The sequence below is a fragment of the Tupaia chinensis genome, unplaced genomic scaffold (assembly GCF_000334495.1).
Source record: "Tupaia chinensis unplaced genomic scaffold, TupChi_1.0 Scaffold000502_1, whole genome shotgun sequence".
NCBI lineage: Eukaryota > Metazoa > Chordata > Mammalia > Scandentia > Tupaiidae > Tupaia > Tupaia belangeri.
Genome location: NW_006160014.1, coordinates 328466 through 341188, shown reverse-complemented (window position 1 = coordinate 341188; position 12723 = coordinate 328466). Strand labels below are relative to the sequence as shown.

The window sequence follows — 12723 nt, the reverse complement described above, 5'->3', positions numbered from 1 at the left end:
CCCTGGTGCCTCTAAGGCTAGTCCCTCTCTCCGCCACAGGAACAGTCCTTTATTATTGCCATCTACCTCCATGCCACCTCTTCCGTCTCTCTCTCTCAACTCTTCCCCATCAGCATTCGTGTATGTTCTGATTTCTCCAGCTCCAACTTCAGATCTCCCTACTTCTTTCCTTTCCATATTCCCTAACTCTCTCTCTTCCCTTTAGAACAAATCTCTTGAAGAAGGAGCTACATTTGCTCTCATCCTGTCTTTATCTCCAAGTCATTTCACAATTCTGCCCCCAATAGTCCACTGAAGCCACTGATGACTTCTTTATAGTACATACGATGGAACCTTCTATATCCCACCCTGGTTTGATCTCTGGTAGCCACTAACACCACTGACCTGTCCCTTTGCCTGTTGTTCTCTATCCTCTGCCACTCCTCCTTTACCTCCATGGGCTCCTTTCTCTCTGTCTCTTACAGCTTCCTGGGAAGCTTCCTGAATGCTTCTCTTTAGCTACCTTCCCCAGGCAGTGCCATCTATTCCTATGGCTTCCATTACTGTGTGACGCCAAAGACTCCAAACCCACTTCTCCAGCTCAGCATCTCCTCTGGCTTTCAGACCAGTAGATTCAGCTACCTACTTGAAAACTTAATGGAAACCAATATGAGACATAACTTTGCACCTGTTAGAACAGTTCTTATCAAAAGGATGAAAGAAAAGAAGTTTTGGTAAGGTTGTAGAGGAAAGGGAATCCTGACATGCTGTTGCTGGGATTGTGAATTTGTGTAGCCATTGTAGAAAATATTGGGTCATTGGAAAAGTCATGATGTATTTTTGTATGTTTTTCTATGCAAAAATGTGTCATGACTTTTCCGACAACCAGTAGTGTGGAGATTCCTCAAAAAATTAAAAATAGAATTGCCATTTATTTTGGTCCAGCAATCCTACTAGCAGGATCATACTAGCAGGATCTACCCAAAGGAAATGAAATCAGTACGCTGAAGCGATGTCTGCACTCCCATGTTCATTACAGAACTATTTGCAACAGACAAGCTATGGAAACAACCTAAGTGTCATAAGTGAAGGGAGGGGTTAAAAAATGTGATATTCGGGGACCAGCAGTTAGCGTAATGGCTATGTCGCTGGACTCCCATGTAGTCGACTGCAGTTCGCATCCCGGACCCGGTGGCTTGAAACTCACGCTGGGCGTGTGTGTGTGTGTGCCCAAGATCCTGAGAGGAGAATGGAGGAGAAGGGATTGTGGCGTGGCCATCCCCCCTGGGGGGTGATTTCTCACTTTCTGTCTCTCTGTCTCTCTCTGTCTGTTTGGTAAGCGTATGTGCTGCACCCCATAGCAAAAAACAAAAACAAACAAACAAAAAACCTCTTAAAAAAATGTGATATTGGGGTCAGATAGTGCCACAGCTATAAAGTGTGAGTCAGGGCCACATGGGAAGGTTTCCAATTTGTCTGGAAACTTCCCTGAGTACCCTAGGCAGACACTTGCCCATGATCCAGTCTGGCTGAATCTCTGTTGGGGGTTCTTTCTCTCTCTTTCCATTCATAGAGGAAATAAAAACTTAAAAAAAATGCAACACACACACACACACACACACACACACACACACGGGAATACTATTCAGCTCTAAAAAGTAGGAAATTTTGTTATTTGTGACAGTGTGGATGAACCTAAAGGGTGTTATGTTAAGTGAAATAAGCCAGGTACAGAAAGACAAATCAGTGACAACTATTCTTGTTTCAAAGATGAAGGCTTTTTTTTTTTTTTTTTTTTTTTTTCTGCCACAGGGCACATGTGCTTGCCAGAGAGAGACAAGACTGGAAAAGTAAGAACTCACCCCCTAAGGGGGTTGGCCGCACCGCAGTCTCTTCTCTTTCATTCTCCTCTCAGGATTTTGGGCAGGCACTCACATGTGCCTGTGTGATTTTCAAGCTGCTGGGTCTGAGACTCGAATTATAAAGTTAGCCATGTGGGATTCAGCCACCTTAACCACCATGCCACAGGCTGGCCCCAATAGTCTATATTTATTGAGGCTTTAGTAGATACCAGAAACTGTTTTGAGTGTTCTCTAAGCTTTAATTTCTTTAACCCTTACAAGCACCTTATTGTGAAGGTGTTAACATCCTTATCTGTAAAATAAGGTAACTGAAGCAGAAAGGATTACTGCAACGTTTTGATAGGTCTCTTGACCTTTCCTGAAGGGGTCTTCCTATTCATTCTTTCCCAGATAACTTTCTTTAAAACACTTCTTAAGGGGAGCCGACAGGTGGTGTGGTGGTTAAGGGTGCTGGACTCCCACATGGCTCAAGTCCTGGACCTGGCAGCTTGCTTTCTTACTTTCCCTTTCTCTCTCTCGCTCTGTCCCTCTCTGGTCAAATTAAAAGAGAAAAAAAAGTTAAATAATATAATTCTTTTAAAAAAATATTTGCCTAGGGGCTGGCAGGTGGCATGGTGGTTAAAAGTGCTGGACTCCCACATGGCTGACCTCGGTTCAAGTCCCAGACCTGGCAGCTTGCTTTCTCACTCTCTCTCTCACTCTATCCCTCTATGGTCAAATAAAAATAAATACATAAATGGATAAAGATAAATAAAATAAAGAAAATTTTTTTAAAAATTGCCTATTTAAAAAAAAAAACAAAAAACACTTCTTAAGTCAGGTTCCTGTCTTGCCTAAGTCACTGGTTTCCTTTCCCCTTTGGGTAAACATAAAGCTCTGTTAACACAGATTTATAAGGCCTTTCATACTCAGGTCCCTGCCTGCCTCTCTTGTCTAATCTTCTAATCCCCAGACGTGTGCCCTTTGCTCCAACCATCCTAAATTGCTGTGTAATGAAGTGGAGAATTTTATTCAGTAGAAATGCTTTACAAGAATGTTTTGGATGTAAGACATGTGTGGGAGAAGAACCACACATCTCACTTTGAAGGCTGTCAGAGTAAAAGTGGAGTTATTTATGTCAATTTGTGTTAAACTCTGACTATCCTGAGCTGCGGAAGGTCTTGGAGGGGGCGGTTCTCACTCAGGTATGTCTGATCACAAGAACTGTCACAGGGACTCTGCCAGAATAGCATCTTGCACAAAGGCTACTGCAGCGTCACACAGACGTACTTTGATAAGGATGTCTGTCCAGAAACTGCCTGTCCAACCTAGGACTTATGCCACCCTTGTCATTGATTCTGGTTGCCAAAGATAACTGTCCCAAGACAATTTATGTAATTCCTCCTTATTCACAATACCCTCTTCATTAAACTCTTCCTCTTAAAAAAAACCAAAACAACACACAAACAAACCACAAAACCCTGGTCTTTCCTTGCCTCCCTGATACCGTAGTTCACTATGGCAAATGCATTCCTTTTTGGCAATGCCTATTCTGGAATAAACATGATTTTCTTTTAGAGAGTCTTTCTCTCTGCTTGTTTTTTTGAGGCTGACACCAGGGGACTCTCTTCTACTTCCCTTAGCTGGAGATGTGGTAAGATGGGGGTGGATGAAGACTCCAGATCCTCCAGCTTTCTCCCGTGGCCTAGCATGGCCAGCCGGTATGAAGGTCCCTTCTGGCCAGCAGGGGGCCTGTGCACTACACGTGAGGTAGATGGGGAGGGAGAAGGGTAAAGGAGAGAGTAAGGGAGTGTGGGGAGTATGCAAATCATTGTCTAGAGGGACATTTAGTATTTTGTGGCATGCCTGACATGTAAAGCCCCTTCAGGAAAATCTAAAAGTAACACCTACTATCCACTGAAATGAATTTGCCCTTTCTTCCATAGCAATTAGCATATTTCCCAGGTGGTTTTCTTTTCATTTCCTTCTTCCTTTTCTTCTTCCTTCCTTCTGTTCTCCCTTCCTTCCTTCCCTCTCTTTTTCTTTTCCTCCCTTCCCCCTTCTTTCCTTCCTTTTTTTCTTTTCCTTTCTTTTTATTCCTTCTCTCTTTCTTTCTTTTTTAGTTTTAGTTTTTTTTTTTTTTTTTCTTTGCCACAGAGTGCATGTGTTGGCCAGAGAGGCAGAGAGGGGAAAATGAGAAATCACCACCACCCTCCCCACCACCAAGGGGGAATGGCCACAGAACAATCCTTTCTCCTCCATTCTTTTTCTCTTCTTTTCTTCTTCTTCTTCTTTTCATAAAAGGCATGTGTGCTCTCCAAAGAGAGAGAGAAAGGAGACAGAGAGAGAGAGAGAGAGAGAGAGAGAAAGGGAAAGTGAGAAATCACCCCCTGGTGGGGGAGTGGTGGCCACTCTGCATTTCTTTCTCCCTCAGCCTCCTCTTGGGAATTTGGACATGCATGCACCTATACCTGGCATGATTTTCAAGCCACTGGGTCTGGGACTCAAACCACACAACTGGCCATGTGGAATCCAGCGCTTTAAGTTCCATGCCACCTGCTGGCCCCTCAGTGATTTTTGTAACTGGATTGAAACATACAGTTCTTGATGATGAAATGTGATGTATGTAACTTCCACCTCTTTTGCTTAAGAGGGTATCCCTGAGCTGGACTTGCGTACTTTCTACTTTCCTGTTGGTATAGATGGTGACAACTAAAGCAACTCTAAAAGACAAGTGTTGAAGATGGCAGAACTGTTGCTTGCCTTGGGTCTCTGAATGTCCTTGTGAAGCAGAGCCACTTATAAGCCTGAAATGCTACTTATCTCAGAACTGCTACATGAGAAACACTTCTTCTACATTCTTTAAGCCATGAATTATTGCTGATTTCTGTGTTAGCAATCTAGTCTATCCTCATTCACCTCACAAGAAGTCACAAATGGATTTAGATTTTTTTATCCTAACCTCCACAGTATTTAGTGCCTTAAGAAATTAAGGTCTGGGGACCAGCAGTTGGTATAATGGCTGTGTCACTGGACTCCCATGTAGTCGACTGCAGTTCAAGTCCTGGACCCGGTGAATTAAACTCATGCCAGGTGCATGTGCGTGCATGTCCAAGATCCCGAGAGGAGAATGGAAGAGGAGGGATTGCGGCATGGCCACACCCCGGGGGGGTGATTTCTCGCTTTCTGTCTCTCAGTCTCTCTCTGTCTTTCTGGTGAGTGCTATAGCAAAAATATCTCAAAAATAAAAAAAGGAAGTTAAGGTCTGTTTGGATCATGAGAGGGTAAATGTCAGACATACTTCTGCCCTGCCACACTGCCTGAGCCCAGATCTGTTTGGTCTTGGTTTCTACCATGGAACTTGTGATCATGTAGGTTTTAGAATAACTGTCACAATCCAGTTTCTACTGGAAAATTGAGCAACTTACAGGAAATACCATTCCTGAAATAATCTTTGAACCATATTCAAAATGTGCCAAATTTTTTTTCCTTCTTTTTTCTTTTTTAGAGACTAGTCAACAATCAAATTCAGAGGATCAAGTGACCAGCTGTTATCAGCCAATGTCTGTTACCCAGCAAATGTGTCAAAATCTTTACAATGGCCTACAAAGCCCTGTAGAAACTGCTGCCATCTTCATTCTTGTTATCTGCCCTCATCTACTTATGTCTCCCTCACAGTCAATACTCTTTTTTTTTTTTTTAACCTTTTAAAAGAATTATTTATTGGGACCAGCCTATGGTGTGATGTTGCAGGACTCCCATATAGTTGACTGCGATTCGAGTCCTAGACCCAGTGGCTTAAACTCACGTTGGGTGCATGTGCATGTGTGCCCAAGATCCCGAGAGGAGAACGGAGGAGAAGGGATTGCAGTGTGGCCATCTCCCCTGGGGGGTGTGATTTCTCGCTTTTTGTCTGTCTCTCTCTGTCTTGCTGGTGAGCACATGCACCCTATAGCAAAAACCTCTCCAAAAAAAGAATTATTTATGTATTTAATTTCTTCTGTTATTATTTTAAAAATTTGACCAGAGAGAGACACAGAGAGGGAGAAAAGAAAAGGGAGAAAGCAGGCCGCTAGGTCTTATACTCAAACCACAGCTGACCATGTGGGAATCCAGTGCCTTTAACCCCCACACCCCCTGTCAGCCCCTCACATACTCTACCCCGATTGAATAGATCACTTTGCTGTTCCATAAACATGCCAGGCACTGCCCTACTTTAGAATTCTGGTATACATTGTTCTTTTTGCCTGGAATGTTCCTCCACCAGATAGCTAGGTGCCATGTTTCTTCACCTCTTTCACATCTTAGTTCAAATGTTACCTTCTCAATAAGACCTTCTCTGAACACACTATTTAAGTTGATAACTCTGAACAGTTTTTGTCTCTCCACGTTTGTTTCTTCTATAGCACTTACACCATCAGAGATATTGTATAGTTTCCCTTTTTCCTGTTTATTGTGTTTTTCCCTTAAAAATGTCAGTGTGATGAGGGAAGGGCTTATAGTCTGTTTAGTTCACTACTGTACTTTCATTGCCTAGAACAGTGCCCAACACATAGAAGGTACTCAATAAATACTCGTGGAATTGGATGAATGGAAATTCCAAGAAAAGTCTTAGAGATTAGAGATTAGAGATGCGACAGTTATCGAGATTAGAAATCATAGGGTCCAAGTATTATGTAGAAAATGGCCTTATTTCACCAGAATGAGTGTGTCAGGGTGGGAGGGTGGAAGGTCATTCCATACTCCCATGTCTGTGAGGAGGAGAGATGTGTTTTTCCTTCTTTTTTTTTTGAGAGGTTTTCGCTATAGGGCGCGTGCGCTCGCCAGAAAGACAGAGAGAGACAGAGAGACAGAAAGCGAGAAATCACCCCCCAGAGGGGATGGTCACGCCATAATCCCTTCTCCTCTCGGGATCTTGGGCACGCATGCACACGCGCCCGGTGTGAGTTTTAAGCCACTGGGTCTGGGACGCGAACTGCGGTCGACTACGAGGGAGTCCAGCGACATAGCCATTATGCTAACTGCTGGTTCCCTGTTTCTCCTTCTTGATTAAACTGAAAAACTCTTTGACAAATTGTCTACTGGAGGATTACCATCCTTCAGTGGTCTTAGAACTCGGAGGGATGAGTGCTTTGTGACTAAGTATTTTAAAAATTGGACTTAATTGCACTCTAAATTGCTCTAAAGATTTCATGGTTAATGAATCTCATTGGAACTGATGAGAAAAATGTAGCTACGGCTGCCCTGAAGAGCAAGAAAAATTCATGCACCCCATCTGAGATGTATAATTGTTATGAGTTGAGTTGTATCCCCCCAGAAAGGTACACTGAAGTCCTAACCCTGGTACCTCAGAATATGAACTCATTTGGAAATAGAGTGTTTCAGATATAATCAGCTAAGTTAAGATGTGCTTATAATTCATTCTGACTGGTACCCTTACAAGAAGAGAAGAGAGAATCACACAGGGAGAACACCAGATGACGATGGAGGCAGAGGCTACAGTGATACTTCTACAAGCCAATGAATGTCAAAGAGTGCCCAGGATTGCCAGCAATGACCAGAAACTGCACGAGGCAAGGAAGGGTTCTTCCCTAGAATCTTTGGAGAGAGCATACTGAAACTTTGATTTTGGGCTTCTAGGCTCCAGATCTGTGAGACCATAAGATCTGTTGTTTTCTTTCTCTCTCTCTCTCTTTCAATCTCTCTCTCTCTTTAGGTCTGTTGTTTTCAATCTCCTGATTTTTGGTACTTTGTTATATTAGCCTTAGAAAACTGATACACTGCATGATTTCTGCAGTTAGAAGTACCTGCCTGCCTGACAGGTGGTGATGGGAAGGGGATCGGGGATAGAAGAGCATGGAAATGAGAGAATCAGGCATCGAGCAAATGGAGAATTTATTCTCTCTCTTTTTAATTTGCCAGAGGGCACGTGCACTTGTCAGAGAGAGACAGAGAGAAAAAGAGAGGGAAAAACAACCGCCATGGATCACGGTCACACCATAATCCCTTCTCCTTCAACTCTCCCTCCTTCTTGGGATTTTGGGCAAGGACACATGTGCACCTGGTGTGTTTTTCAAGTCCCTGGGACCTGAACTTGATTCACTTGGTTGGTCATGCAGAATCCAGTTTTTTATTTTCCTCTCTCTCTCTCTTTCTTTTTAGGGGAGGGGAAGATTTTTGTTACAGGGTGTGTGGTCTTGCTGGAGAGAGAGAGTGAAACAGAGAGGGAAAGTGAAAAATCACCCTTTTGTGGGAATGGCCATGCCAAAATCCCTTCTCCATTCTCCTCATAGAATTTTGGGCACACATGCACACATGCCTGGCGTGAGTTTCAAGTTACCAGGTCTGGGACTTAAACTATGAATGGTCATGTGGGAGTCTAATGTTTCAACCACTACACCACCCACTGGCCCCAGGGGTCTAGTTTTCTTAACTACCAAGCCATGGGCTGGTCCAAATGGAAAAAATTGGAAAATTTTTGGAGAGAGGAAGATATTTAGAGTGAATTTTGGCCTGCTTAGCTCTGCAGTTAGCTGTTTAAGAGCCTCGAGAAGGCTCTGTTAAGAAAACCTATAGCAGAAGTCCTAGTTATTCAAGGTGTTGAGAGTGTTCCCTTTGAATGTGACACCGTACAGAGACCTCAGATGTAACTGGGGTGCACTGGCGATTCTACAATTGCTTAGTCTAGAAATATTGCCAGTCTTTTGAAACTCTTATCAAAATAATCTTTTCTGAGCGGCAGGAACTTCTTTTCTGGGTTCCTGGCACAAGCAGGTGATCAATAAATATTTGTGAAATGGGTAAATAACAGAAGCACATCTAGACTCCCAGTGTAGGCAAGGTGTCTCTCATTTCTCCTTCCACGTTTAGCATCCTGCCCTTACCTTCAAGGGCATAGATTACACAGCAGTTTAGCTATGTAATATGCATGCTTCCCTTTCCTGTACTCTGTGACCTCACCGAGAATGTTTCATTTGGCTTTTTATCCCTAGTAACCAGCAGAGAATTTGGTATATAGCAAACGTTTTTCTTTTTTCTTTCTTTCTCCTTCCTTCTTTCCTCCCTCCCTCCCTGTTTCCTTTCCTCCCTCCCTCCCTCTCTTCCTTCCTTCCTTCTTTCTTTCTGCCTTTCTCTTTCTTTCTTTCTTTTGCCATAGAGTGAGAAAGCAAAACTGAGAAAGCACCACATAGGGAGGATGGTGGTGCTGCAGTTCCTTTCCCTCTCTTCTCTTCTCAGGATCTTGGGCATCCATGCACAGATGCCCTGTGTGCTTTTCCACGACTCTGAGTCCAGGACTAGAGTTGTGCTTGTGGCCATGTGGGATCCAGCCACCTTAAGCCACTGGTTGGTCCTATGCTTTTTCTTTCTTTTTTTCTTTTTCTTTTACTTTTACTTTTTCTCTTTCTCTCTCTTTTTCTTTCTTTCTTTCTTTCTTTCTATCTCTCTCTCTCTTTCTTTCCCTCTCTCTCTTTATTTCTTTCTCTCTCTCTTTATTTCTTTCTTCTTCTTTTTAAATTTGCCAGAGGGTACATGTGCTTGCCAGAGAGAGGAGGGAGATAAAATGACGAGAGAGAGAGAGAGAGAGAGAGAGAACCACTTAGTTAGGTATAATCATGCTACAATCCTTCCTCCTCCATTTCTCCACCCTGTCAGGATTTTTCAAACTGGTGGGGCTGAGATTCAAACCATGATTAGTCATGTGGGATCTGGCTCCCTGTATGTAGAGCTTAACTGCTGTGCTATGGGGCTGGCTGCATAGTAAATGTTAATGTGTATTCAATGAATAATTAGTGAACAGGGCTGGAGTTATTATATGTATTTTACTGATGAGGCTTCTAGAGAGAAAGGTAACTTGCTGGTTGGAAGGAGCTAACCACTTAGCTTTCTTGTGCTTTTATCTGGCCCTTGGCATGGCCTTGACTGATCTTTCCCAACAACCTTTGGCAAGTCCACATAGTTTTTCTCCCTCCCAATGTTCTAGTCCAGTGCTCTTGGCCTTCTTTTTCCTTTACTGACATGTGACAGGGCTCCATGAGAGCTGGGTTCTGGAAGGGAAGAATAGCCATGTTTTCTTGTGTGGGCTGATGCACCGTGAAGGTGGTATGGAAGGAAGAGAAGGCTATTATGCTCAGGAGAAAGTTGTACAAGTAATTCCCTAATAACCCTATGAAGAAGGTACTGTTACTATCTTCATCCTACTGGCAAAGAACCTGAGGCTCAAAGGGCACTCAAGCATAATAGACTCAAACTCAGGTCTGCAGGAGCCCCAGGCTGGTGCTCTGACCACAGCCACAGGTTTCTGATGCCTCACCGTGTGCCTTGCTCTGAGGAAAGACTCAGCTGCTGCCAGAGGAAAGACTCAGCCTGTGAGAGTGGTTACTCTGCATCTCTGGGGATAGGAGAGCTGAGGATGGGCTAGGACTGTGATTGAGGAGCCGGTCAAGGTCAGAGTCAGGTGGGCTGGTCTGATATGGGCTCTGACATGGGAAGTAAGGACAGGCTTGGGAGTTGGGTGTATCAAAAAGAGGATAGGAGGTCCCTCTGAGGGTAAAGCTAAAGGTGGGCCCTAGAAGGTCAGGGCAAGCCACTCACCATCAAGCCTATGATCTGCAGGATTGGCTTTTTTGTGTATTAGGGGAGCTAACTCTGCCAGGGAACACATGGTCCCTACCCCCTAGGGCACAGACAAGGAAAAGCAGCCTGTCATAGTTTGGGGGCCTTTTGGAGCCAGGTCAGACTTTGGAGGAAAATGCTATTGCTCTTCTACGTTCACGAACCCCTGATGGAATCTGTGAGGGGCACCAGAGCCAGCGAGGATACGCCAGGTATCTTGGGGGAGGTATAAAAGACATGAGTCTTCAGCTCTGCCACTTAGGACCTGTGTGTTCTTGGGCCAGTTGCTTAACCTCTCTGTGGTTTGGTCTCCCATCTGTACTTAAAGATACCCACTACCTGCTTCTTAGGACTGTAAAAAAATGTAAGGAGTGAGAACCACCCAGTGCTACACCTGGCAAGCAACAGGCACCCAATTCATGATAGATGTTTTATTATAGTTGTCACATGTCATTCTAAGGCCAGTGCTCACAGCGACATGATGCAGTGGGAAGGGCATGGATTCTGGAGTCAGAACTTCCTGTCCCTTCTCCTTCCTTCCACTGCCATGTCTGGGAAGGCCACATTCTGGATCTGAGCTCAATCTATTCTTCTGTAAAATTGGGAAAATAGTGCCTCATTTTCAGGGTCATGAGAGAAGGAATGCAATGTACCAGCCCAGTGTCCTGCATATACTAGGTGTTTACTGAGTGAGTTTACAGAGTGAGTTTACTGAGTGAGGACAGCCCCAAGCCTTTCCTATTTACATGATTAGGGGCTTTCTAGGTCAGGGCTGTCACTGGGGGCCAGGCTAGCCAGAAAAGTGACAGGGGTGGGCTCTTAGTTTCTTACTTAGGAGTTGGATTGGAGGTCTAGAGGTTAAGGGATCTCGCTCCCACATGGCAACTACAGTTTGAATACTGGCCCCAGTAGCTTGAAAAACATGCTGAGGGTTGGAGGGCAGCAGGTGGTCATGGTTAAGGCACTGGGCTTCCACATGGCCACCCATGGTTCAAGTCTTGGACCTGGTGGCTTATTTTCCTCACTCTCCCCCACCCCCGTTTCTCTGGTGAGCGCATGTGGCTTATAGCAGACTTTAAAAAATAAAATGAATTAAAAAAATTGAAAAAAAAAAGAAAAGAAAAGCACACTGGGTGCTTGTGTGTGTATGCCTTGAATCCCAGCAGGATGGGGAAATGGAGGAGAAGGGATTGTGGCGTGATCATGTCCCATTGGGGAGCATTCTCTCGCTCTCTCATGAGTGCACATGCCCTCTGACAATTAAAAAAAATAAAAATAAAGCCCCAGCTGGAGGTTGGACAAGAGATGGTAAGAGAAGGCCTAGGGCAGGGCTGAATGTGGCTAAGTGGGGATGTGATACAGGAGTGGACAGAGACAAGAGATGGACAAGTGGTCTGGGAGTTGGGCAACCTGGGGACTTAAGATGGGAACTGAGGAAGGTCACAAGTGGCTGGCCAAAGACTGCAGGGGAATGTGCCCAGGGTGGAGATCTTTCTGAGGGGACCCATCAGGCAGGCGCTCTCTCCTCTAGCAGCTGACCTAAGGGCCTATGTGGTAGTGGTGGTGGGGCTTCTTGAGGCCCTGGAGACAGGATGGGGAGGTTCAAGGTCCAGAGGAGAATCCTAGTGACCTTACAGGAATAAACCTTGCTCATGCAAGGCCAGGCCCAAGCTCCCAGGGGCCGCAAGGCTGATGTTCAGTCATTTGGGGCTGTGGACTATGTAACTCTCCGGGTAACCCAGGGCCTGGAATCCATGCTCCCACGCTCTCCAGACTTAAAAGAAAAGTCTTTGTTTCTTCTTAATGTCCTAGTAAAGCTCCTTCTGAAAAATCCCGACTTTGTCTCTGCTGCACTGAGAGAAAGGAATTTGTGGTCACCCCTGCCAGGAAAGCTTAGGGGATCAGAAGGGGGAGGGAGACTGCCTCTACTCCCTCCCAGGTCCTGTGCTGGGCTTGCCCAGTCCACCAGCTCAGTGCTTCCCCCGTGAGAGAAGCTCCCTGTTACCCCCATTCTGCAGATGAGGGGACTAGAGTAAGCGAGGAGAGTGCCTCACTAGGTCTCCACTGGTGGAATTCTGGGGGTGGAGTTGGGATCTGAGCACTAGAGGAGGCTTCAGTGGGGGCCCTAGAGGGAGGCAAAGTCTTGAAGCCTGGGGCAGGTAGGAAGAGTTGGGGAATCTCCCTCCTCTTCTGGTAGGTACTAACTCTTATTTCTCAGACAACCCTATAGCTGGAGCAGCAGGAGCAACAGCCGCAGCAACAGCCGCAGCAGCAGACGCAGCAGCAGCAG

At 45.0% G+C, this 12723-nt stretch overlaps 1 protein-coding gene across 1 annotated transcript in view; it reads right to left on the bottom strand.

Annotated features, from left to right (window-relative positions):
• The window catches only part of SLC22A8 (solute carrier family 22 member 8), a 27119-nt gene that overhangs the window by 9429 nt on the left and 4967 nt on the right, over positions 1-12723 (bottom strand). The gene's annotated exons all lie outside the window — the stretch shown is intronic.